This window comes from Pipistrellus kuhlii, unplaced genomic scaffold (assembly GCF_014108245.1).
Source record: "Pipistrellus kuhlii isolate mPipKuh1 unplaced genomic scaffold, mPipKuh1.p scaffold_m20_p_19, whole genome shotgun sequence".
Taxonomy (NCBI): domain Eukaryota; kingdom Metazoa; phylum Chordata; class Mammalia; order Chiroptera; family Vespertilionidae; genus Pipistrellus; species Pipistrellus kuhlii.
In genome coordinates, this window is record NW_023425504.1 from 13,790,328 (window position 1) to 13,817,727 (window position 27,400).

Below are 27,400 nucleotides of genomic sequence, written 5' to 3' on the forward strand. Positions count from 1 at the left end.
AAAGTGAGGATGCTGCTACCTATTTTATTTGCTGTTTGTAAGGATTAAATGAGGTTATTTATGTAAAGGGAATAATGGAATCTGGCACATGTTAAATGCTCAGTAAACATAAGCTAATATTTTTCATTTTAACTCCCTTTTGCCTTCATCTTTCCAGATGTCAGGGACTTACTTATCTCTGGATTTCTGCTACTGTGAGCACTGTTTTATTTTGTCCCGTAGTAAAATATAATATATATATATTTCACACAGAGTAGGCACTCTAAATATTTATGGCTGGGAACTCTCTTTTTGAAAAAGAAGTTGTCAATAAGAGCATAGAGCCAGACCTGATAGGTGAATGCAGTACACGCAATGAGTGCTAGATGATTATGGTAAACATTAATAGCTTCTTTCCTGGATGGTTTCAGAATCTAACTACTAAAGAGAAGGGGCAGGGGCAAGAAAGGAGCTTTTCTGAGTGCTGTGTGACCCTGCTCAATGTGCATTTGAATGACCCAGAGAAGATGTGAGGGGCCAAAAAAGTGAGTGTGGCCATTTAATTCCTCTATTTCTTGGGAGTTGCCACTTAAGTCCAATTTAGCAATTTAGGAACAGTGGGTGAATTACCCTTAGCTATTCTGTAACTAGAAACCATTAAGGTGAGCTGTACTGGAGTTTTGCCTCCTGGGAAGTTGGTGGGGATCTATGAGCCTTTGTCTTTTACTCTCCTTGGGGACTGACACTATAGGAGGAGTATTTATGGCAACTGCTCTCTTGTCCCTTTCTCACACACACACACTCTCTAGTGCTGGACTGAGAAAGGGGAATAAGAGCCAAGACCTAGGGTATGGTAAGAAGGCAGGGTTTCTTCATCCCTTTCCTTTGCAAATTTACTCTTCCTTTCTCCTTTTTCTGAGAGTCCCAATCCTACCTTTTTAGTATTCTCCAGAGAGTTACATTTGATGATGACTAATATTAGATGTGCTCTTTAGGGGGAAAAACACACCCTGATTTGTAGATTTCTGTGGTGTATATATATTCTCATCAAGTGGGTTTCAAACTACCAACTTGTAGTCACTGAATGTGGTGTTGGGAGAGATGTGCACAATTGTCTCTTGTGAGACAGTTTGTGCTGGCTCCAGTATCCTATTGGCTTAAACTCTGACATTTTATGACTTTATGGTCTTGACCCCCTTCTTAATACTGGAACCAAAATGTGGTTCATTGTCTCACAAAACCGAAGAATGGATTCATAGACAAAAAAACAAAACAAAAACATAAACAGAAAATACAAAAAAACCATGGTTGGTGGAAGCAAAGTTTATTAAGCCAGTCATGGGTACAAGGGAGCACATTCCCTACACCCACCTCAGGAACCCAGCGAGAGAGAGAGAGAGAGAGAGAGAGAGAGAGAGAGAGAGAGAGGCAAAGGGGGGGGACTCAAAGCACACTTATTTTTCTAGGGGTAGATACATGCTTTCTAGCTTCTGATTGGTTCTTTCAAAGAATCCTACCTTAGTAACTAACATCCTTGGGATTGGTTTATACCTCATTGCCTTGTGATTGGTTATTTGCAAGCTACCTGTCTTAGCAACATCCATACATTTTAAAGCTTGCTTCTCTGGCACATCCTTCCTTCTCTGCTCTGCTGGGTTGTCTTAGTAATTACTAGTCAGCTAGGTTCCTAGGCTTTACTTCCTCTTGGTCCATGGTCCCATCCCTATCTACCTAGATCCTCTCTGTCTGCTCATTACAGTACATATGGAATAACTATAATATGAAAATTGAATGATAAAGCTTCTTCTCATACTAAAAAACAGGACAAAAATGAAAGTGTTTTTTCCAGACTTAACATATATACTATGATAACAAGTTTGTGTCAAGGATGGGTGCAGGCTGCTAATTGTTAGTAGTAATTTGGGCAGAAGCAGCAGAAAGGACTGTGGTTGACTGCTTCTGTAATACTTTGTATGAATTGACAAGAGCTTCTCTGAAAGTCAAACTTCAGCTGTGCTGATGGTGGGTCCCCTGAGCCACCTCTCACAATAGACAGCCATCTCTCCATTAGCTATGGCAAAGCTGACAGGGATCAGTAGTATCAAAACGTAAACAAACACTGCAGAATTTACCTTTGTATTTCACTGTTTTTTTTCATGCCTTCACAACATACATCTAAAAAATGCTTCCCCCCACTTTAACATAGCTATTTCCGCTGGCAGCAGAAGCTTCTGCAAATTGAATGTGTTTACTTTGGCTTGGAAGACAAGGATGAATGAAAAGGTCTGCACTTGCTTGCAATTGGTCCAGGTGGGAGAAGCAGAAAGAGAGCTAGAGCTGACCTTGGCCAGAACTGCTTAACATGTGTGAGGTTTGGTTCTAATTCCTTCAGTTTTCACAGGTATAACCTGCTCATTCTTCAGCCCCTGCCCAGCTGCCTCACACAGTCCCCCCTTTCTTATCTCTGTTTTCCAGGCTGGAACTGTTGCCCAACCAGTCTCTAGTGACTTAGAGAAACCTAAGCAATAAACTAGGAGCAAAGGGACAAAATGCCTGTAGTGTGCTGGTAAAAGTTTAATAATAGACTCTGTATTTAAAAAAAAGAAAGTGTGTGTTGCTACATTTTACTGATAGAAAGTATGGGTATCACACAATTTTAAAAATAATAAACTATACATTACTCCTTATTTTAAATTCCATATAGCCAGGTCATTGTCACTGAAATTTTTTTCCTGAATTCTTGTATCTGGCCAACCTATGGTTGCAATTGACAAATGAATAGAATCCTGACATAAATATTGGTTTGTACTTTCAATTCTGTTAATGAGTAAGATGAAAGTGTAACAACAAAGATGCATGATAGAACTTCATTTATTTATTTATTTAAAATATTTTTTTGATTTTTTACAGAGAAGAAGGGAGAGAGATAGAGAGCCAGAAACATTGATGAGAGAGAAACATTGACCAGCCACCTCCTGCACATCCCCCACCGGGGATGTGCCAGCAGCCAAAATCGAACCCAGGACCTTTCAGTCCGCAGACCGACGCTCTACCACTGAGCCAAACCGGTTTCGGCTAGAACTTCATTTATTAATCAGTGACATGAGTAACTCCTTTGTTGAATCAGATAATAGTTTTTGTACACTGGAAGATATACTATACTTCATTTTTGTGTTAGTTACAATGTAATGGCTACAGATCCAAATCAGCATACTTTAAAATATATTAACACTTTATCCATCATTTTATGAAGTCTATACAATCAATAAAACAATATCAAAACTTTTTTTCTTTTTTATTGATTTTTTTACTGATTAAGGTATTACATATGTGTCCATATCCCCCCATTGCCCCTCCACTCCACTCATGTACATGCCCTCACTCCCCTGTTGTCTCAAAACTTTATTTTTAGAATTTTCTTTCTTTCTTTTTTAAATCACCACCCAGGATAGTTTTCCATTGATTTTTAGAGAGAGTGGAAGGCAGGGAGGAGCGAGAGAGAGAGAGAGAGAGAGAGAGAGAGAGAGAGAGAGAGAGAGAGAGAGAGAGAGAAACATCGGTATGAGAGAAACATATTCAGTGATTGCCTCCAGCATGTGTCCCAACTGGGGTAGGGTATCAAACATGCAACTGAAGTATGTGCCCTTGACCAGGAATGGAACCAGAGACCCTTTGGTCTGCAGGCCAATGTTTTAATTACTGAGCCAAACCAGCCAGAGTTACTTTAGCATTTTCAACTTACCACATTGTAAACACTCTCTACTATGGCTGATGTCAAGCTACAATTATGTTGTCATAAATGAGTCATCAGAAGAGATGCATAGCAGCACAAATTTACAGGGCATTTCCACCACTCACATTCTATAGCATTTTATCACAAAGCAGCAGAATATATATTCTTTTAAAATTCATATGGACCATTATCTAAGATATATATTTTGCTAGGACACAAGATAAGCCTTAAAAACATCAAGAAGATTGAAATCATATCAAGCAACTTCTTGGATCACAACAGTATGAAAATAGAAATTAATTACAATTAAAAACAAAAATACAAACACATGAAGGCTAAATAAACTGTTTTTAAACAGTCAATGGGCTAACAATGAGATCAAGAAAAAAATCAAAAGTTACCTGGAGACAAACCAAAATGACTTTGACAGGTTTGAGAAACACTAGTCAAGAATTTTGTAGAATTTCCTTCAATTGAGATTTGTTTAATATCCATCTCATGGTTAGACTTGGGGTGTAGGCTTTTTTTGGGGAAGATCATAGAGGAAAAATGCCATCTTCATCACATTATATCCAAGGCACCTACTTTCAGCATGACTTATCTCAGTTAATGTTGAACTTATTCACCTGGCTGAGGTAATGTTTGTCAGGCTTTTCCACTGTAAAGTCACTCTCTTCTTAAAAAAAAAAAAAAAAAAAAAAAAAAAAAAAAAAAAAAAAAAAAAAAAGCCTTTTGCCTAGCCAGCATAGCTCAGTGAGCCAGCATAGCTCAGTGAGCCAGCATAGCTCAGTGAGCCAGCATAGCTCAGTGTTGAGTGAGCATCAAACTATTAACTAGGAGGTCATGGTTCAATTCCCTGTCAGGGCACATGCCCGGGTTATGGACTTGAACCCTAGTGTGGGGCATGCAGGAGGCAGCCAATCAATGATTCTCTCTCATCATTGATGTTTTTATCTCTCCCTCTTCCTTCCTTCCTTCCTTCCTTCCTTCCTTCCTTCCTTCCTTCCTTCCTTCCTTCCTTCCTTCCAGAAATCAATAAAAAATATATTTTTAAAAAATGCCTTTCTATACTGTACTGTTCAGAATGAAGTCACTATGCACAGCTAACTTTTAAGGAGTGGGGACTATCTTGAGGGTAGAGTATCTACATAAATTATTTAAATTTATTCTGCACAGGAGACTTATCTCTTCTCCCCTATTTGTTTATTTATATAATCACTTATATCAGTGTGGACTCATGGATATTTATTTTAAATTTTGTGTTCTTAGTATAGTTAATCCTCATTATTCATGGATTTTGTATTTTTGCATTTTCCTACTTACTAGAATTTATTTGTAACACCTAGAATAATACTTGTAGAGATTTCATGTTCATTTGCAGGCAAGTACAGAACAACAAAAACTTGAGTAGTCTGAAGTTCATATTCCCAGCTAAGGTCAAAAAAGGTAATACTCTGCCTTTTTATTTTACCTCTCAAACTATGACCAAGTGTCCTTTTCACAGTCTATTCAGTGTCACATTTTTTCCCATTTTGTGTTTTTTTTTTTTTGTTTTTTTTTTTTTTGTGTGTGTGTGTGTGTGTGATTTCAGTCTTTAAAATAGCCCAAGCTTAATGCCAAAGTACTTCTGAGTGTTTCAGAGTGCAAGAAGGCTATGATACAGAAAATGCGTGTTAGGATAAGCTTTTTTCAGGCAGGAATTATAGTTCTCTTGGCCATTAGTTCAATGTTAATGACTCAACAATATGTATTAAATAGATTATCTTAAATAGAAAACTACATTAAACAAGCTTATGTATTGATCTGTTAAAAAGAAGGTTGTGATTACAGGCTTGTAGGAACCTAACTCTGTATTTCCCCTAAGAGCAGTGGTTCAGTCTTCAATAATTTAGTGTACATGGAGACTTTATGGAGCATAACTACCACTATTAATGAATAGAGACTGTTCTATTTATTAATTTGTTGCTAAAACAATTCCCACTTTGGCCATTGGAAGCTTTCATTGGATTCCTGCATCCCATTACCTCTTTGATATACCCTGATTAGCATCTATATGTGTGATTTTTTTTCAAAGCAGTCCCTTAATTTCCTGTCCAATTCCTAGAGTCAGCTATTTCTCCAAAGAGTCATGATTCTTTTGTTTTAAAGAATGGTATTAGAAACCAAAAGATCTGAGTACTACCTGCCCTTGTTGCTATTGAAGTGTCATGGCCTCTAGGCTTTCTTAGCTGACAGAGCAAGAAGATATATGTGTCTATACTTATACATGTTCACACATATATTTATTAATAGTTCTATATGTAACTATATGAATCTATATTAAGCTAAACATGAGTTCAAACTAATGTCTCCAACTGTATACCACATGGATCATTCTATCCTCTCCCCTCACTGCTCTGTGAATTCTCATTTCAACAGCAAAAAATCTGGCTCTCACCATCTGCCATTTACTTAATTGTACAATTCTAGTATACATGTATAGCAGTATCAGAACTGTTAACCCATATTCCAGCGGGAAACAACTTTCACAAATAGAGTATAGAGTGCTTATGTATAATTCTTTTTCTCTTTAATGTTACAGTCTCCACTCACCTCCACAGTTATTTAACTCACACCTTTTCTTCCTTTATAGCTTTTAGTAAGAATCTTTAATGGTTTTATCTGTTCCATTTCTCCCTATTCAGACATAAGCCATTTAGGAATTGGGCTTGGAAACAAATCCAAGTGGCAGATACCCAACTATACTCAGGATCCCTGGTGACTAAGCTGTTTTACCCTTCTATGCCACCCCCTGATCAAGGTCAGAGGACCTTATTCCTTCCTGTACCACTGTTCTCCAGGAGCTTCCTCAGTTAATGCTAAAATAACTTTCTTTAGGGCTGTTCAAAGATTATACCAGATGTGTCCAATATATCTGAGTCTTAATTATATACAAGCTGTGACCCCTGTTCTACATGCTTCATCTAATTTAATTTCTCTTCATACAAATACTTCCTAAAATTTATTAAGTGCTTATTATGGTTAGGCTTTTTTTCTAAGCATATTAGAGGCGTTCACTTGATTAGAACTCAAAATCCTGTGAGTTAAGGTCTATTAATATTCTGCAATTTTACAGATAGAAAACAGAGGCTCAGAGAAGTTAAGTAACTTGCTCAAGGTCATATACCTCAAAATCTGCTCTTTCTACTACACAGCACTGCCTCAAGTTACATAGAACCTATAACTGAAACCAATGATTCAAAAACCTTCCTTTTTTTTTTTAACACTTTTTGGGAAGTGAGGCCATTTTTTGAAGATGGGGGAGCATAATAAAATCCAGATTTCAATGTATTGTATTTCTTGTATAATTTGTCACACATCTTGTTAAATATGGGTAGTTTAGTGTAGTCAAGGTGATTTAGCAGAAAATACACAAAAAGAAGTAAAGGTGCTGCAAATGACCAGGAACTATTTTCCTAATTCTGTTCCTCCTTCATCCTTAGCCAATTTTGAGATGCAAATATATTACAACTCAATAAACATGTATTGAGCACTTCCCTTTGTACAAGCACTGTGCCAGGCACTAGTGGGAAATAGAGAAATGAGTAAGGGATGGCTCAAACACTCAGGGAACAATGTGTATCTTCTCTGCTATGTCTGATTCACTTTAACATTAGAATGACTCTGGTGAATAAGTGATATTCTGAGACTCAGAGAGAGGCCATTCTGGGGTTCCAAAGTAGTTGTGGATAACCTGCATTACAGAACATTAGAAGTTGGTTCTGTAGTTCCTCAGTGCCCCCAGTCAAGTAGCTGGTCAGATATGGTGCTTTGTGCTTGCCTGGTTCCTGCTTAACACTCACTGAGGGGTTATCTGAGCATTGCCTAATTTCCTTTTGGTTTCCAGACCTTCCCCCCACCCCCACCTCCTACACTCTTTCAGATTGGCATTTCTTGGCTTCCTTGCCATTGCTCTTTCTCTCCCCAGGCTAATTAGTAGGTTGGTGGGAGGTAGCCTTCAAAAGAGAAGGCTTTTCCCTGTGTGCCTATTATTTGCAGCAATCTAGTCATTTGGGCTTTAATTGGCTACAGAGGGCCCCTCAGTGCTTTGTCCTCTGTGCATCAGGAAGTTAATTACTTAATAAACCAAATGGGAGTCTTTCAAAAATGCAGTGTTAGCTCTTCTCTTTTTTTTTTTTTAGAGTTAAACTTGGGCCAGGCTAGGGTACTGTAGTCACTGTGAGAATCAGCCTAAGACAAACATGTGAAGCTGAAGTTTTTGTTGAGCATTCCAAATTAGGAGTCCTCTTTCCTACTGTGGTTTCTCATAGTTCCCCAGGACCCCTATGTACAGAAAGTCCCTTGGGCTTGTCCTTCCATGTCTGACCTCATGCTTTGACCCTTGTTTTAGTGATTCTTCCTGGCAGAATATATAGGCTCTGTGTTTCATTTCTAGGAGACCCTGTTCACATAATCTGATAAAGCAATATATAATAACATTAGCAGCCAATACTTACAATGTAAGCCAACATTTACAGGCATTTTGCTAAATATTCTAGATAAATTCATTAAATCCTCCTTTCAACCCTATGAGGTTTGTTTGTTCTTATTACACACATTATCCATATGAATAAATCAAGCCCAGGGAGGTTAAGTGATTTGTCTAAGATCGCATAGCTAGCAAGCAGTAGAGCTGGGATTTGAATCCAGATTGTCTGATACTGGAGCCATGGTCTTCAGACCACCAAATTGTAATGCCAAGTGTGCTTTACTAATGACTGATAAATGACCTTGCTGAGTCTTGCTTGAATATATTCCAAACCTTTCCCCACAGTGCCCATAGATTTATAGAACACATACTATAAGCTAGATGATGTTTTCATTCAAACAGTGACATTTAATGTATTAATTTTTAGGAGTGATTGATGTAGATATCATGAAAGGATTAAAGAACAATTAAGTATTAAATTGCATGGTATTGATTATAAGTACACTGATATTCTAGGATCTGGAACTGTGCTAAGTTTGGATAGGTGAAGACGGATGTGGGCAAATGCATTTTATGCAGGGAGGAATAGCATAGGAATGGATAGAATTGAGAAGAAGGAGAGAAGGGAACAATAGAACGTCTATTTGGCTAGTATAGTGGTTTTCAAGTATCTCTATAACTAGGCTTAGAACCTTCCAAACCCTGTGGCCACAGCCCTTCCTACCACACCTGCCAAGGAATATCTATTTCAGGGAAGGCCCATTATTTTATAACAGTTAACATTTATTTAGTACATGGTTCTGCAACATTTATGATAATGATTTCATTTAATCCTAAAAACAACATTATATCATTGTCAAAATAATATTAATGGAAAGGATAAAGAATTAAGAGGATATCAAGATTTCTAAGTTGGAGTATCAGAAAACAGATAGTACTATTAAGTTTTAGGGTGAGCAATAAATAATACCTCTTTCCCAGAGCTCAGAACCTACTGCTAAATTATACATAATAAATGAATGAATATGAAAATGTGAGTGTCCTGCCTTGGCTCGTGTTGCATAGTGGTTGTTCAGCCTATAAACCAGGAGGTCCTGGTTCAATTCTCATTCAGGGCACATGCCCAGGTTGTGGGCTCAATCCCCAGTGTAAAGTGTGCAGGAGGAAGCCGATCAATAATTCTCTCTTATTACTGATGTTTCTATCTTCCTTACCCTCAGAAATCAATAAAAGTATATTTAAAAAATGTGACTATCCTGGAATTATGCAGATTTTCCTATATACAGTAACTAGTCCACCAGGACAACTATAGTTTTCCTCTCCAGGAAAACAGCTCATCCTGTAAGATTTTCATTTAGCTGAGAGCAGCCTAAAATCCTTTCTTAGAGTAGGCATATCTGCAATATAAAGTCCCAAACCTGGGTCAGTCAACTTTTTCTGCGAAGGGCCAGATAATAGGCTCTTGAGGTTTTGCAGGTTATATCGTTGGTCTCTGTTACAACTACTTGACTCTGAAGTTGAGGTTGGAAAGCAGCCATAGACAGTAGGTAAAGGAACAAGTGTGGCTGTGTTCCAGTAAAAATTTAGTTATGGAAACAGGTGAATGGCTGGATTTGGTTCACAGGCTGGAGTTTGCTGACCCCTGGCATGGAAGAAACTGAGTTAACAGTTTTTTCATCACTCTCATCAGTGAGTGAAGTCATGCTTTGAGGGACAGGGAATGAGGGGTCACAGAGAGGCCATGAGTATTATCCTAATTGAAGCTTCCTCAGGGAAACCTAAAACCTGGGAAATGCTACTTCCCTTCTAACAGATGACATTGATAGAATGAAGGTAACTTGGAAGAGAAATTTGTGGAAAGATGCTTATTTTTAGAGATATTGAGTTTGAGGTGATAGCAGCACATCCAGTGGAGGCCACCTGTAGCCACAGGGGATCCATTTGTACCTGCTTGTGAGAGCTGAATATATATATTCTCAACTATGTGCTCAGTGACATCACAATAGTAGCTTGAAACTGACCATGTTGTGAGTGTTGATGAAACAGAAATTGGCAAAAACTAGAAATTGGAGGTTTCCTGCTCTTGCCATAAGTCAATTGTTAAACATTTACCAGCACAGCATTGCCTGTAGGAGGTGTGAAATGTGGATCTGAAATACAATTGTAGGGATTACCCAGTGGGGGAATCATCTATTTGATGGAGAGAGCTGAAGCTTTGGCAGTGGACTAGTCTACTGAGCATGGGCTGGAAAAGAGCAGAGTAAATAAGGCAAAACATTTGGGAAATACTCACAGCTTGGGGTCTATGGAATAAGAAAACAACTTGTTTTGTTCATCAGTTTATGTTTATTAGATTCCACATATGAGTGAGATCATGTGATACTTATCTTTCTCTGACTGGTTTATTTCACAAAATAGATCTAGAGACATAGAAGCAATGAACAGTCTGTTGAACCTCAGAGGGAAGGCAGGGGAGGGTGGGTGGGAGGGAAGAGATCAACCAGTGAACTTGTATGCATATATGGATAACCCATGGACACAGACAATAGAGTGGTGAAAGCCTGGGGTGGGAGAAGGGAGTGGGCTGGAAGAGGTCAATGGGTAAAAAAAGGGGACACATGTACTACTCTCAACTATAAAGATTAAAATAAATATGAATACATCTTGTTTTGAGGCTTGGGAGAGAGATGAGAGAAATAGAAGCGAAAGGAGAAGAAGCAGTGTCAAAGTTAAGTGGCTATCACTCTCTATCTATGATGTTAGGCCTCTTGGCAAACATATCATGAAAAGATCACTTACTTACAAAGCAAAAAGCCCACATCCTCCTAAATAGATGACACGGAGGGGAAAAAGAGACTCTGGAAGTCTGTGGGCCTTTCAAATGGACCTAAGGTTTTTCCCTTTAAGGCTTCCTCCTTGGCCCTGCATGCTATTTTAGACAAAATCAAGGGAGACAGAATTTGGAGCAGCTGATACAATGCCACCTAACATTGATAATTAAAAAACCCTGCATTCCATATTATTGCTCTTTAACTAAAAACGTATCTAGTTGCACTTGTGGTTGAAAGCCTTGGATTGCAGTCCTAGCTGAGAGATATAAAATGGAAAATCCCTATAAACAAAAAAGGCCAATTCTATTAACTATTCCCACATACAGCACATCAACTAATGCTTATGCTAGCTCCAGTGGCCTGCTGGTTTTGAGGTGAGTCATCCCTGAGTCTAAGGACCTTACCCTCTTCCTAGGGGGTTCTGAAACTCATGAAAATTTTGCTATATTTGTGTAGTCTAAGGGACCCAGAGTGTTTCTCCTGACTCTAAAGCTCACTTTGATCTTTTCCAAGGTCAAATACCAGTAAGGCCCTAGATACTCAAAGTAAAGCTATTTAGTAATCATGGCAACAGATCCCAATGAAGCCACATATAAGGTTCCAAACACCAATGTTGCAGAGGCCCCAGAAAAATTGTTGTCTCTTATCATAGTACTTTAGTTCCCAAATGCTCTTCTCTGTGTTTGTAACCTAAGTTTTCTTGGCCATGTTGGACATTTTTAAAGCTAATCTGCCTATCTACCCTGCTTAGCTCTATCCAATTAACAACAAACACAAAGAATTAGATGTAGATCAATATCACACCTTTAGTACATATTAATAGTGATGATAACCAAAATTTATTAATAGTTTGCCAAATATTTTATATCATACTAGTGGCCAGATGCATGAATGAAGATTCATGAAAGAATGGGCCTTCATCCCCTTGGCTGCCAGCAAGTCCTTTACTCTGGCCGGAGCAGCCTTTCTGCTCCAGCCTGGAGCTGACACAAACAGCCCACCCCCCACCACTAGGTGCCTGTGTATGCAAATTAACCCACCATATTTGTTGGGTTAATTTGCATACTCACTCCTGATTGGCTGATGGATGTCATGAAGGTCTGATCAATTAGCATGTTACTCTTTTATTAGGTAGATTACCTAATCTTTATATCAACTCTATGAACTGGATATTATTAATATTCTCATCTTAAAGAGGAGAAAATTAAGGAACAGAAATATTAAATAACTTATCCAAGGTCATGCAGTGGGTAGTAGAGCCAGGATAAAAACCTCAGTGATCTAAGTCCACACATTTATCATTTTCCTGCCTATCTCTAAAAACCAAGATTCTCTATTAAAGGTGGAGCAGAGAATATGGTTTAGAAATGAGATGTAATGGGGCTTTTCAGTACCCCAAATTAAAATTATCTACAGGCTTTGAGGTTGGAGAATGGAGGACTTCTTTTGCAATAAGAGTCCCTACTAATTTGGGCTTACAAAATAGAGGCCAGAAGCTGAGAAAGTGTTATAAAAGAGACAGGCCCACATTATTTTTTCAATGAAGTGATCTTAAACCTTCTGGTTACTATTCCTCAGTTACTATTTATTCTTCCTCTGGTGGAGAGGAGAAAATGTGCAATTCTAATACTGTTCACTCCCTTCTAAGCAATGGGACAATAGTCCTTCCCTCTGTGGAGATGTGAGGCAGAAATAATATGTGCAAAGGTAGCTGTTACATAAGCCATGCATTTTGACCCCAGCCTATTTAAGCAGATCCAGTCTGCTTATACACATGCACAAGGCAAGGCATTCCTCTGCAGGCTTTCAGCATTTGTCTCTCCCCACAGCCTGTTAGCGGCTCTGACTTGCAATTCTTGTCTCACCTATTCTGGTTCTCCATTCTATCTCTTGTGGAAGCAGAATCAGACAATATAGAAAAAAGTAATATAATGTCGTGTAAGGGATATGAAGAAAATAAAAGATGGTAATTGGAGAGAGAATGGCTGATGGAGTTGGCAACATTAATAGGCTTTCAGAGAAGGCCACCCCAAGGATGTGACACTTGAGCTGAAACCTGAGTGATGGGAAGGACTCAGTCAGGCAAAGATATGGGAGAAGAGGGTCCCAGATAGAAAGAACAGCAGGTGCAAAGACTCAGTTGGGAAGGAGTTGGCAGGTCTTAAGACAGTAAAGGCCAATGTGGATGGAGTGGAGTGACGGGAAGGGGGTGAGTATATAGAATACAGTCAGAGCATCAGGCAGAGTCTGGATCACTCAATGCCTCATGGGTCACGACACCCAACTTGGATTTGATTCCAAGGACAGTGGGAAGTCCCTTTTTGGTTTACCACTTGGGCTTCTGAAACATGCCTTATTTTCTCTTGTTTCCTTGCTTCCTGATTCTTCCCAGAGTGAATGGTGCCATGTTATCACTGTCCCAAAGAACTGATTAGATCTCCAGGGGTTTAGAACAATCCATTCTGTGTTGTCACTACCCTCCTCATTTCCCCTCTCCCTGTGTGGCTCTGAGTAGGAATTCTTCAATGTTTTCAATAGAGGGACACACCCAGGATTTGGGGATCAGATCAGAAAGGACATCCCCTGGAATGAAAGGTACCATGAAACTTTTCTGATACCTATGGGATTATCAGCTACTTGAGGACAGATAACTGCTCTGATTTTCTACAAGCTAACCAACATTTAGTAGAGGGCAATTTTTGCAGCAGCACCTCTAGAACAACTGCGTGAAGGTGCAGCTGCCAAGGTTGGGGTGTGCCTAACTACCAGACAGGGAGATATCCCCAGGAAGGCATCCAACTCACAGGGAATTCATGGGAGTCCCAAAAATAACCACTTCTTTTTGTATCATGCTCTTCAGTTCATAGAATTTTTTCAAATATAAAAAACAATGCTACATGGAAAATATTATACTGTTTTGTACAGATCAGAAAATCCTGGCCCAAAGAATTAAGTTATATGAAACTATGAGCCTAGATTTAAATGAATGCAGTTCATCTTTATTTTCTCACTAGAGGCCCAGTGCACAAAATTCATGCATGAGGGGTGGGGGTGCTTGTGTCAATCAGCCCAGCCTGCACCCTCTCCAATCTAAGACATCCCTCTCACAATCCAAGACTGCTGGCTCCCAACTGCTTGCCTGCCTGCCTTCCTGATTTCCCCTAACCACTTCCGCCTACCAACCTGATCACCCCCTAACCACTCTCCTGCCAGTCTGATTGACTGGCCCCTAACTGTCCTCCCCTACTGACCCTGTCACCCTTAACTGCCTTCCCCTGCCAGCCTCATTGACCCTAACTGCTCTCCCCTGCTGGTCTGGTCCCCCCTCCAACTGCCCTCTCCTGCAGGCTTGATCCCCCCAACTGCCTTCCCCTGCAGGCCTGGGTCCCCCAAATTTCCCTCTCCTGCAGGCCTGGTTCCTTCCAACTGCCATTCCCTGCAGGCCGAGTTACCCCCAACTTCCCTCCTCTGCCAACCTGGTCACCCCTAACTGCCCTTCCCTGAAGGCTTGATTGCCCCCAACTGCCCTCCCTTACAGACCTGGTCCCTCCCAACTACCCTCCCTTGCTGGCCATCTTGTTTGCACATGGGGGCAGCTATCTTTAACCACATGGGGGCAGCCATCTTGTGTGTTGGAGTGATGGTCAATTTGCAAATTATTCTTTTATTAGGATATTTAGACTTGTTTAGTGAATTCTGTTTCTGTCCGGGACACCAGGGTAGTAGGTCCAAATATTCTGGCTGTTGGATGAGTCCATCTACCATCATCTATTGATAACTTGGTTTAGGTTATCAGTCTGTTTATTATGAGTTTGGCTATTTTAAACCAGTCCTCAGAGGTCCTGTGGAGTGCCAGACCTTGGACTGTGGGGATAATAGCAAAGTGCACAAACCCTTACAAGGTTTGGCTGGAAAATAATCTGCTGATCTCTTCGAAACTGTCTTAACTTCAAGATCACTGATCTATTTCCACTTTGTTTAGAGCTGCTTGAAAAAGAACACACAACTCTAATTTAGCTTAACCAGTTTGCCAGCTGGAGATGCAGAATGTTATGGAGAGCTGATTAAAATGAGGTGGTAGTTTAAAAACTAGGCATCAATTGACCTTAACTGTTTTTTCCCAGCTTTCATATGTTATTGTTGAAGCTACAAATAAGTGATTTGCTAGCCCTAGATCTGGAGAGGTAGTACTTACTGCTCATGTGGTCATAGTTCTCATCTATTTCGTTTCATATTTCTCAGTTAGGGGAATAATTACTGCCTTGGGTTCCCGCTTTTGGAGTATTATTATGTGATTCACTGAAAAGCATGGTTTGTCTATCCTTCCTTTTTCCTTTCTTCCTTTCTTCTTTGTTTAGAAGAAAGAAATCAATTTTTGAATTGATTTCAAATTGCATTTGATTTTGGAAAATTAAAACAGATGAACAGCAAAATGCCATTATTTTTAGAGCGCATAAGACAAAGCCGGGCTGACTTGGGGTTTTGACTATTGGTTCTTATAACAAATGGCTTCTTTAAAATGGCACCAAAGTCAATACTAATGGTTATTATGATTAAGTACAGCTCCCTTGGCATTTGTTTCCTGCTCTCTGGCTTCCCTCCCCTCTCTCCAATGTACACACATGGATTCTGTAAAATCAAGTGTCCTTTATATATACACATAGGCCCAGGAGAGAAAGTTTGCAGCTGGCACTTCCATCTCCCTTTCTGTGTCTTTCCTCTGCCTAACAACTCAGTGTCATGGCTTCACAAGGGCCCCCACTGCAGTTTTCCCCTCCCCTGGCCCAAACTCATTCTCCAGAATCGTCTGAGCTTAAGGCATTTCAGGATTCTCCTCCCATCACCACTCTTCTTGAGACTGCCTATCCTTGTCCCATCCTATAGGAACCTGCTCTCTGCCAGGTAATGATAAATTCAAATGCCCGGACTAACGTTTCACAATGGTTTTCAATTTATTATGTCTCTGAGATAGCACTAATCCAAGGGTGTGACAGATTATGGGGTTATCTGGTGCCTGTGATAGGCACCCCAGGAACAAAGCAAAGGTACTGTTTTGGGTAACACATAATATGAAAATAATTCATATTTGTTCAGGACTCTACTTTTATCAAGTATGTTCTCATTCATTAGCTTGTATTGTATTTTCCCTCCAAACTGTATTGTGAGGTAGGTAATATTAATTCATATAAAAATGAGGACACAGGCTCAGAGAGGTTAAGCAATTTGCAAGTAAATGACTAAGCTGAAACAGGAACACAGCTTATTTGATTTGAAATTTCCCGTGTTTTCTATTCTGCAACACTTTCTCATAATCATAATATCAAGAACTTTTTTGAGCACTACTTATACACGGTCCTGTGGGGGATACAGTGTTGAGTGAAATAGACATAGCCATGTCTTCACCGGAGCTTATTATATTCTTAAGTATGTAGAAAATATAAGTATATGGAGATATAGACACAATATGAGTGAAAGAACATTTTTTTTTAAATTACAAATAATGCAAAAGCTATGAGAGAAAGCTGATGTAAGAAATATTGGTGGGGGAGCTTCTTTCAGAGGAGTTAACATTGGCCTGAGGAACAAGAAGGAGCTAGTAATGAAGGGTGGAAGGAGAGACCATTCCAGGTAGAGGTTGTGCGAAAGGCCTTGACACTTAAGCATAGTTCACATGGAGTTGCATGCCTCACCCACTCCATATCTTCAGGGGCTATAGTCTCCAACAGAGATGCTATTACCCTGTTTCCCCGAAAATAAGACAGTGTCTTCTATTAATTTTTGCTCCCAAAGATGCGCTAGGTCTTATTTTAAGGGGATGCCTTATTTTTCCATGAAGAAGAATATGGTACACATTTATTGTTAAATGAAAATAAAGGAAATTTATTACCTGTATACAGTACGGTAGTATGGTAGTTGTCAACACAAACTAGACAAACTGTGAATCCTACAGTATCAAGAATTTACTCATTTATTCAATGACAATCATGTCATCATCTTCCGGAACATCATTATAACAATCCAATTCCTGAATTTCCTGGTGAATTTCTTGTGACTCCATTTCTTTCAGAATCAATGGACCAAATCTCTCATATTTAGCAATATCACTGTCTTTACATGAGTACTTCTTGTCAAGGTAGCCTGCTCGCAGTGCATTTGCAATGCAACTGTCAGTGATTTTCTCCCATGTATTCTTCACCCAAGTCACAACTTCTTGTAGTTTAGGTTTCACAAAGTTTCCACTCTGATTTCTCTCCATTCTATTTTCAATGTAATCATTAATTTCCATGCACAAATTCTCTTTGAATGGCTTGTTTATTGCAATATCAAGAATCTGGAGAAGGCCATCATTCCTGCAGGAATCATTATCTGATCTATTTTTCTTTCGTGGAGAAATGTCTTCATGTCTTTAGCACGGTGAGTGCTGGCTGCATCCCAGACTAGCAGACCTCTTTGGCTCCCTCGCATAACAAGTGGTAGCATTAAATCGACCCACTTCCTTATAACTGCTTGTGTGGCCCAGGCTTTTTCAGTTTCAAGAATAAAAAAGCCCAAAACAGTTCAATTTTTTCCTTCTTGCCCTTAGAAATGATTAAAGGTGGGATTTTAGTGCCATCCAGACGAATTGCCAAAATACAGGAAACACGTGCACTTTTGTAAGCAGTGGAGGGAATGTACACGAAGGAGGCACCCCGCTGTTCAATTGTTGTTTGAGATGATTGGCCCATAAACACTGCAGTTTCATCCATAGCAATCATGTTGGAAAGATTGTATTTAGAAAAGTCAGCATAATCAATAATGGACTTGAATGCAAGTGCTCACTTAATAACTTGAGTATCTTCCAACCTAAACAATGTTGTAGATCTTCTTAAAGACAGTTCACTTCACTGAAGGAAATTATCCAGCCAGTGTTGTGATGCTTTGAAGTCTTTGGGGGCTATGTCAAACTGTGGTGCCATTGCAAAGGCAAATTCTTGAATCTGAGCCCTATTCACAACCAAAGCCTTTGCTCTCCTGTCAACAACCCATTCACAGATCAGGTCTTCCAACTTGGAAAATAATGGTTGCTGACCTGATCCACACTTGTGCTTTTTAGCATTTCCCTTGTCCACTTGTTCAATGAGGTTACCATACTCTGCTCACCATTTTTGGACCAATCGGATACTTGACATCTTCTCTTTGCAGAAAGCAGTAAGATTTTGGCCCCAAGAGTCTTCCACAATTCCTTTCTTGTACTCCACGGAGTAGCTTTTTCTTTTTGCGCTCATTTCTAGGGGTAAAAAAAAGGAATTGGGGTATCAAGGTGGAGGTAGGGGGATCACTTAAAATGACACAGGGGGGATCGGAGGGGGGAATCAAAATGGCACAGGAGAATCAGAGGGGGGATTACCATTTTAGTAAGCCCTTTTGATCCTCCTGTGTCATTTTGATTGCCCCCTCTGATCCTCCTGTGTCATTTTAAGTGATCCCCCTCCACCCACCCCTGTGCCACTGAACACCTTCACCAGACATCCCCCCTACCCCTTTATCAGACATTTACCCCTTGGGGCCTGCCTGGGGACTGTCACTGGGCTTGCTGGGGCCTGGATCTGGGCTGGAGCAGGGTCTGCCACTCACTGAGAACCTTCAGTCATCATGAGGGCGGCCGAGAGCATCAGGTAGTGTCACTAGAGACAGACCAGCACTCGGCACCTTTGCCGTGTCCTGTCATCTCTAATCCTCCTGTTCTTCTACACACATCTGCGAAAGTCTCTTCCTCTCTCCTGCCCTGTGCTCATCGTTCACTCCGACCTCCGCTTCGCCTCCACACAGCAGTGATGTCAGGACTCTGTGTAATATCACTTATTGCTAGAAGCCAGTCAGGGTGGCCCTAGCAACCAGTTTACGGTAAATTAATTTTCATTCTGAGATAGAGCCTGGGGGGGGGCTTATTTTCGGGGGGATGCCTTATATTTCACTCAGAAGGAAACCTGTAAGTAGGTCTTATTTTCGGAGGACATTTTATTTTCGGGGAAACACTGTAGTACTTGATATGAAGTCTCATTAGGCGTTGTTACATGATCATGTCAACTATACCCACCAGCTCCCTTACTCACTGGGTACATTTCCTTGCCTACTTTAAGAAGACCCTTAGAAACTAGGGTAATTTTTCACTAGAACTTCACCAGGTTTGCTGTTGAAGTTAGACATTTCCTTCAAGTTGTATCTCTAGCATCACCTGCCATTTTTATAAACACTGTGTCCCAGGTATGAGCTTATGGATGACTCCCGGCAAACCCATCCCCACTGCCGGAAACACAGATCATAGAGGCCACACTGACAAGCAGCCTCCAGGATACAACCAGGTGAAATTTTGTGTATAAAATTCAAAGAAGAGCATACTAAAAAACAGACTCTGTTTTCTGGGTTTGCAAGGGATTTGGGCATCTTTTGCCAAGGACATTCTATCACACTAAGACAGGTGGGAGCTTTACACTTAGCAGTTGCTCAATGTCTTAATAATTCAGGAGTCTTAGGTTAATCTATCTAACCTGACTCACTCACTGTTAAGCCTTTTTTTCTAGAGATTCTAAATCAAACACTTAATTTATACTGAACTGTGTGCCCATCCCTGTACCAGGTTTTGTGATAAATGCAGAAATGTCACCATCACAGTCCCTGCCTTTGAGGAGGCTGCAGTGTACATGAGGAGACAGAACATTAACATGTTAAACAATTATAGAAGAAAGTTGCATATTCTTCTTTTTTAAATTATTTAAGACAATTATTAACAGGTGCTTGCAGTTTGTTGACTTTTTTGAAAAAATCAAGCTGTAAACTTTTATTACAAATTAAAAATGAGGTTATTAAAAATCTCAACTTGACCAGATATGAAACAATTTAAAAACCTTTAAAGGTGTATTGAGAAAAACCAGGCTTTTTTTTTTCTTTTAAAAAAACATGTTTGTCATTACCAAAAAGAGACATGTTTAGATAAAAATAATAAAAACCCCATGCTGCATAAATAATGCAGATAGTTCTAGTTATCTGGTCAACGGGCAAAAATCAAGCATTTAAGGTCTTAAGCTCCAATCTTTTGTTCATTTCTTATTGCTGGAATTTCATATTTCTCCTTGTTGGATTACTAAACCAGATGATAGTAAAGATGGTAAGCTGGCATTTTTTACTCAGCCCCCCCCCCCCCCCCCCCCTGCTCAGTCTTGGGAGCTGAGGAATTCTCAGCTGGTGGATCAGCTGCTTTTGTCTCTTTGCCATTTTGCGGTTCAGGGTTTTCTGGGAGTCTGCATTGGTAATTGAAGTTGCAGCGGTACCGACGTTGAGGTGGCTGCTGACCTTGGGTCTCATCTCCTTGATTTTCCTTATCCTCTTCATTGCTGTCCTCTCTAGGCTGTCTTTGGTGAGGAGGGCCCCTGCAGAATCGTGGTCTATAGCCCCAATACATATACTGTCTCACTGTATATGTTCTCTTGTTCTCTATGCCTTGTTCTCCTGCACCGGGTTGTCAGCACCCTCCATCACTGCTCCCTGTACAGGAGAGTTGGAATACTGTGGTCGATGCCCATAGGGTCTCCGCATGTAGTAAGGTGGGAACCATCGCCTGCGATAGGGCTAGCGCTGTTGGCCCTGGTCTTCAGGAGCACTCTCTGATCCCTCATTCTCTTCCCCAATCTCACTATTCTGGTAATTCTGCTGGTAATTGCCTGGAGGAACCCTGTGATGTGGATAGCATCTATAATGGTTATGGTCTGCTGCATATTTACTGCCTTGTACTGAAACTCCACCAGGACCTGTAACATTTGCTGCCTCTGCACCCTTTTCTCCTTCAACAACATCAAACTCCACAGTCTCTCCATCTCTGACTTAAACCATGAAGGTACTTCCTGGGGTCATTCTTCTTTATGGCAGTTTGAGGTAGAAATACATCTTCCTTGGTGTCGTTCCTGTTGATGGAAATCATATCCATTTGTTACATTCACCATTTTACTGTTCCCAAAACCTTCCTTACGATGACCTTCTTGTTCCCACAGGCAAGTGCCCCTCCCTGAGCCACTGCCTGTGATGCCTGGCTTGGTGTTGGCAGCGCTGAGGGTGGGGGCGGCAGGTGGCTGCTGGGTTTCAGCCTCGTTGCTCATGGGTGCATTGATAGTGACTAGAGCCAGCTGTGGCAGCTGCGGCTCCTCCCAGGGTGTGATGGTAACTAGGCCAGCAGCGGCTGTGGGGCTGCTCAGGGCTCTCTGGGGTCTGCTCTCCGCTCCCTCTACCAATCGAATTCAGAATGTTGCATATTCTTCTAATGCTAGGTGTTGGCATAGAGAAGCACATAATAGTTCAGGAGAGGAGACGACATTTCCTGGAGGTTGTCAATTGAACAAGGGGCTTGAGGGTTCATAGCAGTTAGGCTCATGGAGAGCAAATACAAAAGGACATCCCAGGAGGGCAGTGTTGCTATGCCCTGGACACAGTCAATTGGCCTTTTGGAGGTGGGATCCATGTTGCTGCTCATGCAGACTGACTTACAGATACAAATGGCTCAGGGAGAAAATGAGTTGATAGTGCCCTAAGGCAAGAAGTGTTACCATTTTCAGTAGTTTGGAGGGACCTGGAGAGTATTATGCTAAGCAAAATAAGCCAATCAGAGAAAGATAAGTATCACATGATCTCACTCATATGTGGAATCTAATGAATAAAAAAACTGATGAGCTCTCTCAGAGGATTCTGACCCCAAAGAGTGCGTGGTCTGCAGTTCCAAGGCCCAAGACTGTGAGCCATGTGCCCCTCGGGGAAGGCCTGGCAGTTTTTTACCTGGTGGCGGGAGACAGTGGGCACCGGGAGGCTGCAGCTTGGCTGGCGCTTATCAAGGCGGCTAAACGGGTATGCAGAAAAATTTGCTGCATTTAAAAAATATCTCTGAAAACAGGCCACATTTCAGAATTGAAACCAGCATTTCCTTTTCTACTTTAAGAGTGCACACAGGAAGCTATTGGGCACCAAGAGTGGAGATCTCACACTGGGATGTGTGCAAAGGCAACAATAATAAATATGGAGAACCAGAATGGCGGAACAGGCAAATGCCTGTACTTGCTGCATTCCACAACCACATAAAAAATACAACTAAAATACAGAACAACCATCATCCAGAACCACCGGAAAGCTGGCTGAATAGAAGTCCTACAACTAGAGAAATAAAGAAGAAAGCACACAGAGACTGGTAGGAGGTGCAGAGACATGGAATGGGCTGGCCCGGCACCCACATGGGCTGCTTTCTTAATTGGGAGGGAGATTCCTTCCGAGGAGGCCACCTGGAAGAGTAAGGGGTCCCAGCTCCCATAAGATGCCCTACCCAGAGTCCCAGATTTGGGAAAGAAGTCCCTATGGGCAGTAAGAACTACAGGCTGTAAAAACCAGTGTGGCTTGGGGCTGAGTGACACATAGGCTGCTGGAGACCCAGCTGCTCTTCTTAAAAGGCCAGCACCATGAACTGAATTTATAAGCTCCCACTTCCTCTGAGCTCTAGTGCCAGGCCAGGCTTTGGGGGAACTGGACACACAAAGGGAGAAATTGGACTGTCTGGCATCAGGGCAGGAACTTGAAGGTGGCTTTCTTCCAGATGAAGGTGCTCACAGTGGTCATTGTTCCTATGCTGGAACCTCCCTAGTGCAGGGCTGACTGGCAGCCATTTCTGTTTGCTTCACCCGGGTGATTCCCTAAGACCCAGCCTCACCCAATTTATAACCCCACCCAAGCTGTGTGCAGTGGATTTTGCATATTAATGGCCTGTCCTTTCTTAGACTAAAACCTGTCAAACAAGCTGCAGCTGGGGCAGGGAGCCCCAAACCTATCAATAAAAGGCCTAAGGCCCGGCACCACCACCAGCCTGTCTTGCTTCACAGCTGGGCCTCATCTGGGTACTTCCAAACTTGTTACAAAGAGGAAGAATCTTCATATCTCTCTGTAGCTCCTGCTGGATGGCCCCAGGCAGTGGCCGACTTTGCACCTCCCCGGAGATCCAAAAGCCAGACTATACCCAGCAAAGCTATCATTTAGAATTGAAGGTCAGATAAAGAGCTTCACAGACAAAAAAAAAAGCTAAAGGAGTTCATCACCACCAAACCAGGATTATATGAAATGCTGAGAGGCATTCTTTAAGATAGGGGTGTCGAACTCAATCAGAGAAGGGGCCAAAATCTAAAATCCAGCCTAAATCGCGGGCCGAATGGTTTACTGAACAGTCATAAACTGTCATTGTGATGGAAACGCAGCGGAGTGCAGTGATGACAGCGCGGTGTGGGCCACATTGCAAGGCCTGGCGGGACGGATTTGGCCCGTGGGCCTTGTGTTTGACACATGTGCTTTAAGAAGAGGAGGAAGAATAAAAAGGTAAATATAAAAAATATAAACAACAAAGTGACAACAAATACTTATCTATCAACAATTGAATCTAAAAATCAAATGAATAAAAAATCTGATGAACAGAATAAACTGCTGAATGGAATAGAATCAGGGGCATGGAAATGGAACAGACTGACAATTCTCAGAGGGAAGTGGGTATGGGTGGTAGAGGAAGAGATTAGACAAAGTTCTTATATGCATGTATGCATTACCTATGGACACAGACAATAGGGTGGTTAGGGCCTGAGGTGGGGTGGGAACCAGTTGGAGGAGAGCTATGGGGGGGGGGGGGAAAGAGGGACATCTGTAATAATCTCAACAATAAAGATTAATAAAAAAATAGAAAAAAAATCCCTGATGAACAGCCCTAACTCATTTGGCTCAGTGGCTAAAGTATCATCTTGTGGCTTCAAGGGTTCCAGGTTCGATTCAACTCAAGGGCATGTACCTTGGTTGCAGGCATATACCCAGTAGGGAGTATGCAGGAAGCTGCTAATTGATGTTTCTCTCTCATTGATGTTTCTAACTCTCTATCCCTCTCCCTTTCTCTCTGTAAAAAAAAAAACACCCAATAAAAACAGACAGACAAACAAGCAAAAAACACAAACAACAACAACAAAAAACAAAACAAAAAAACCTGATGAACAAAATAAATCCAGAGACCACCAATGCTATGGGGATGCATAAAAAGCAGGATACATGGTTCATGCCCTTACAAACCATCTGGTATAGTTGCAAAGATACAGTGAACGAATGGTGATAGCATCAGATGGCAGGGTTGGCAGACATTCCGTGTAGCTCCATAGGAAATATAAGGAGGCAACTGGGGATTGGTTAAAAGAATAGTCTTTTAACCATTAGAGCTGTTCAAGAGTAGAAGGGCTGCTGCCCCATGGGGTGCAGAGTTTGCTCCTAGTAGAGGTGTTCAAAGGTGCCTCTCAGCCTGAGATGTTGAAATCCAGAGTATAGAAGGCATGACCTGCAAGCTTCTGCCTTCCTCTTAGAGTCTGGGAGTTTGCAGCTTAATACCTTTTGTGACCTTGTGCTTGGAGGACCATGTAAGCCACCTGTGATGACAGAAAAGTCTTGACCAGCAGGTTGGAAGGGCTGACTAGACTAAGAATTCATCTCCAAGCTCTGCAGTGGGATGTGTGTCTGGCTAGGGTGAAAGTCTGTTGTTACAGGCAGTGCTGACTTGACTGCTATAGGGATGTTCTAGGAAAAGTGGTTTCAGTCGTCTGTCTTCATAGGCAGGTATCAGCCAAATGTGTGTCAAGTCACGTCATCCTTGGAGGCACTTTTATGCTCAAAGCCAGGGGAAGTACTAGAACTAAAACAGTGCCTGAGGGAATCAGCTTCTGGTTTATCTCTATAAACCTTCTCATCCAGCTAATGAGGAAGGCCTGATGAAAACTGGCAGAGGGAAATGACAAAACAAATAGGCAACCTCCTACCAACTCTTCTATAGGCTAAGGCCTGGGCTCTGATACTCCTGCGAGGAAAATTAAGCTCAGAGAACTTTGGAGACACCTCTGAGGTCTTCTGAACTGAATTTTGAGCTCCATCTCTGATATCAGAGTTAGGTTCCCCACGTTTGAAAAGAGTCTTCTTAATGGTCTCAGGGTACCAGGGCTCTATAGAAAGCAAAAATCACTTCCCTGCTTCACTAATCTGGAATGAATTTCATGGGGTTAGGCTGAGCTGCCTTAGTGGAAGATAAGCTATGAAGTTTCATAGAAGTCTCAAGGCATGTTATAAGAAGGCAGAGAAGCCAAAGAGGACTGTTTCTGATACAGTCCTTGGCCAAGGTCTAGTTCTCCACCAGGTCTAAAAGAATGACACAATGACTCATACACATGGCTGATCCTATTTATTATTTATTTATTAAATATATTTTATTGATTTTTTTTTTTTTACAGAGAGGAAGAGAGAGGGATAGAGAGCTAGAAACATCGATGAGAGAGAGACATCAACCAGCTGCCTCCTGCACACCCCCAACTGGGGATGTGTCTGCAACTAAGGTACATGCCTTTGACCAGAATCGAACCTGGGACCCTTCAGTCTGCAGACAAATGCTCTATCCACTGAGCCAAACCAGTTTCAGCTGGCTGATCCAATTTAGATGTACATTGCCAACATAAGCCCCAAGGGATTCACTTGGGGGTGAAGTGAAGAACTGAACTCTGAAATCAACCTGAATGCAAGAGATATGACATTTAACGGAGACTCCTATGCTTCTAACTAAAGGTTAGGTATATCCTGGCTCATTTTAGCAGCAATTTATACCTTTATGGCTATGCTATTAGTCATACACTTGGTTTCCTTCATGCCCCACCTCTTGTGAAGAATGTGTTCAGTGTGCAGGCATGAGGTAGGTCAGCCTTTTATTTGCCCTCAATAGTAAATTGCCCCAGAAATTGACTTTCATCAACCAAGTGTCTTATAGTCCTCAACTCTGGCTTGAACTAGCAATAGAATCTGCTTTGGGCTCAATTTCCCTGGCAGGCGATTTTTTACAGACTATCAGGACATTCAAATGGCATTATTCTGGACCAGTGAGGTCTGCCTCAGCTCCAACTGACTTGGGGTATACCTTTTGTTTACTCTGATGGGAAGGGTCTGACATATTAACTGCTCAGGACCAGTGTGGCCTGGATAGCTCTCACAGCAGATTACTTGTTTCCTGGGCCTGGGAGATATACAAGTGCACAGGTGCAATTTGGTTAAGCCTTTCAGAGAATTTCAAAATCCGAGGCTCGAAAGGCTTTGATGCATACCCCCTTTGGCATCTTTATCATTCTGGGCTCTCCCTTCTCTCTCTTGTTTTCTTCTTGTTGAAATATGTTTCTAATCTTCCAGGCCTCTCAAATGCATTGGTGTTTCCTGCTTCAGTGGTCCCCATGGAGTCACTCATTCTGTATTTAATGTATTCCACACTTTTAATGGGCCTGTTAATTACTCCCTCCTCACTCTGAATTTACTAATTTATTGATCAAATTTCTTTTTGTGCATGTGAGTTTCATTTTGTATGTGCAAAGAATTTATTTGGATCAATTTTATTGACCCCCCCACCCCCGCCTCCTGGGATACTTTTCCAAACTTTAATTAAGTCTCTGGGAAATCTCTTTGTTTAAAGGAGAGCCTCTTGCTGACTTCCTTTTGTGAGCATTGATAGCATCTGAGTGCTCTAGGCTAAGGTGGATCTAACCACATTCTCAAGCAGGTGGCTATTTGAAAGGGCAATTAGAGCTGAAAACCAGGGCAGGGGCACTCAAAAGTGAAGTCCCCAGACCAGGAACCTCAGAATCTCCTGGGAACTTGTTAGGCAAACAGTTTCTCATACTCTACCCCAAAACCACTGAATTGGAAACCGAGGGTGAGACCTAGCAATCTGTATTTTAACAAGTCCTTTAGGGGATTCTGAGGCATGCTAAAAATTGAGAACCATTGCTCTAGGTAGGATTTTTCAGCTTTGAAATTATTGACATTTTGTGCTGATGGATTCTTTGTTGAGGGGCTGTCATTGTATGGTGTTTAGAAGCCCTCTGGCCTCTACTCACTAGATACCAGTGTCCCCCCCCCCCCCAACCCTTACTTGTGAGAATCTAATGTCTCAACATTGCTAGATGTCCCCAGGGGAAGAAATCATTCCCAGTTGAGAACCATTGAACTAAGGGTTCAATTCTCTTTGCTTTCTAAAGTGGTCTCCTCTTTATTTCACTGGGGGATTCATAGATCAGATAACAGTAACTAAGTATAAGTACCTGATGGTCTCTAGCATACTGTCTTGTTTTTTTTTATGTTTCATGTGTATATATTTCCTAACTCCGAGTCTGTCTTGGGCTAGGCAGATAATAAGCCCAGTGTCTGATAGGTTTTAACAGTCTATTTGGTCATCTACATTAATCCCACATTTCCTAACTTTTATACAATAGTAGAGGCCTGGTGCATGAATTCGTGCACCAGTGGGGTCCCTTGGCCTAGTCTGTGGGATTGGGCTGA

General features: G+C 41.3%; 1 pseudogene; it reads right to left on the bottom strand.

Annotated features, from left to right (window-relative positions):
- Positions 1-19,808: 19,808 nt before the first annotated feature.
- Positions 19,809-21,141, bottom strand: LOC118722206 (annotated as a pseudogene).
- Positions 21,142-27,400: the final 6,259 nt, after the last annotated feature.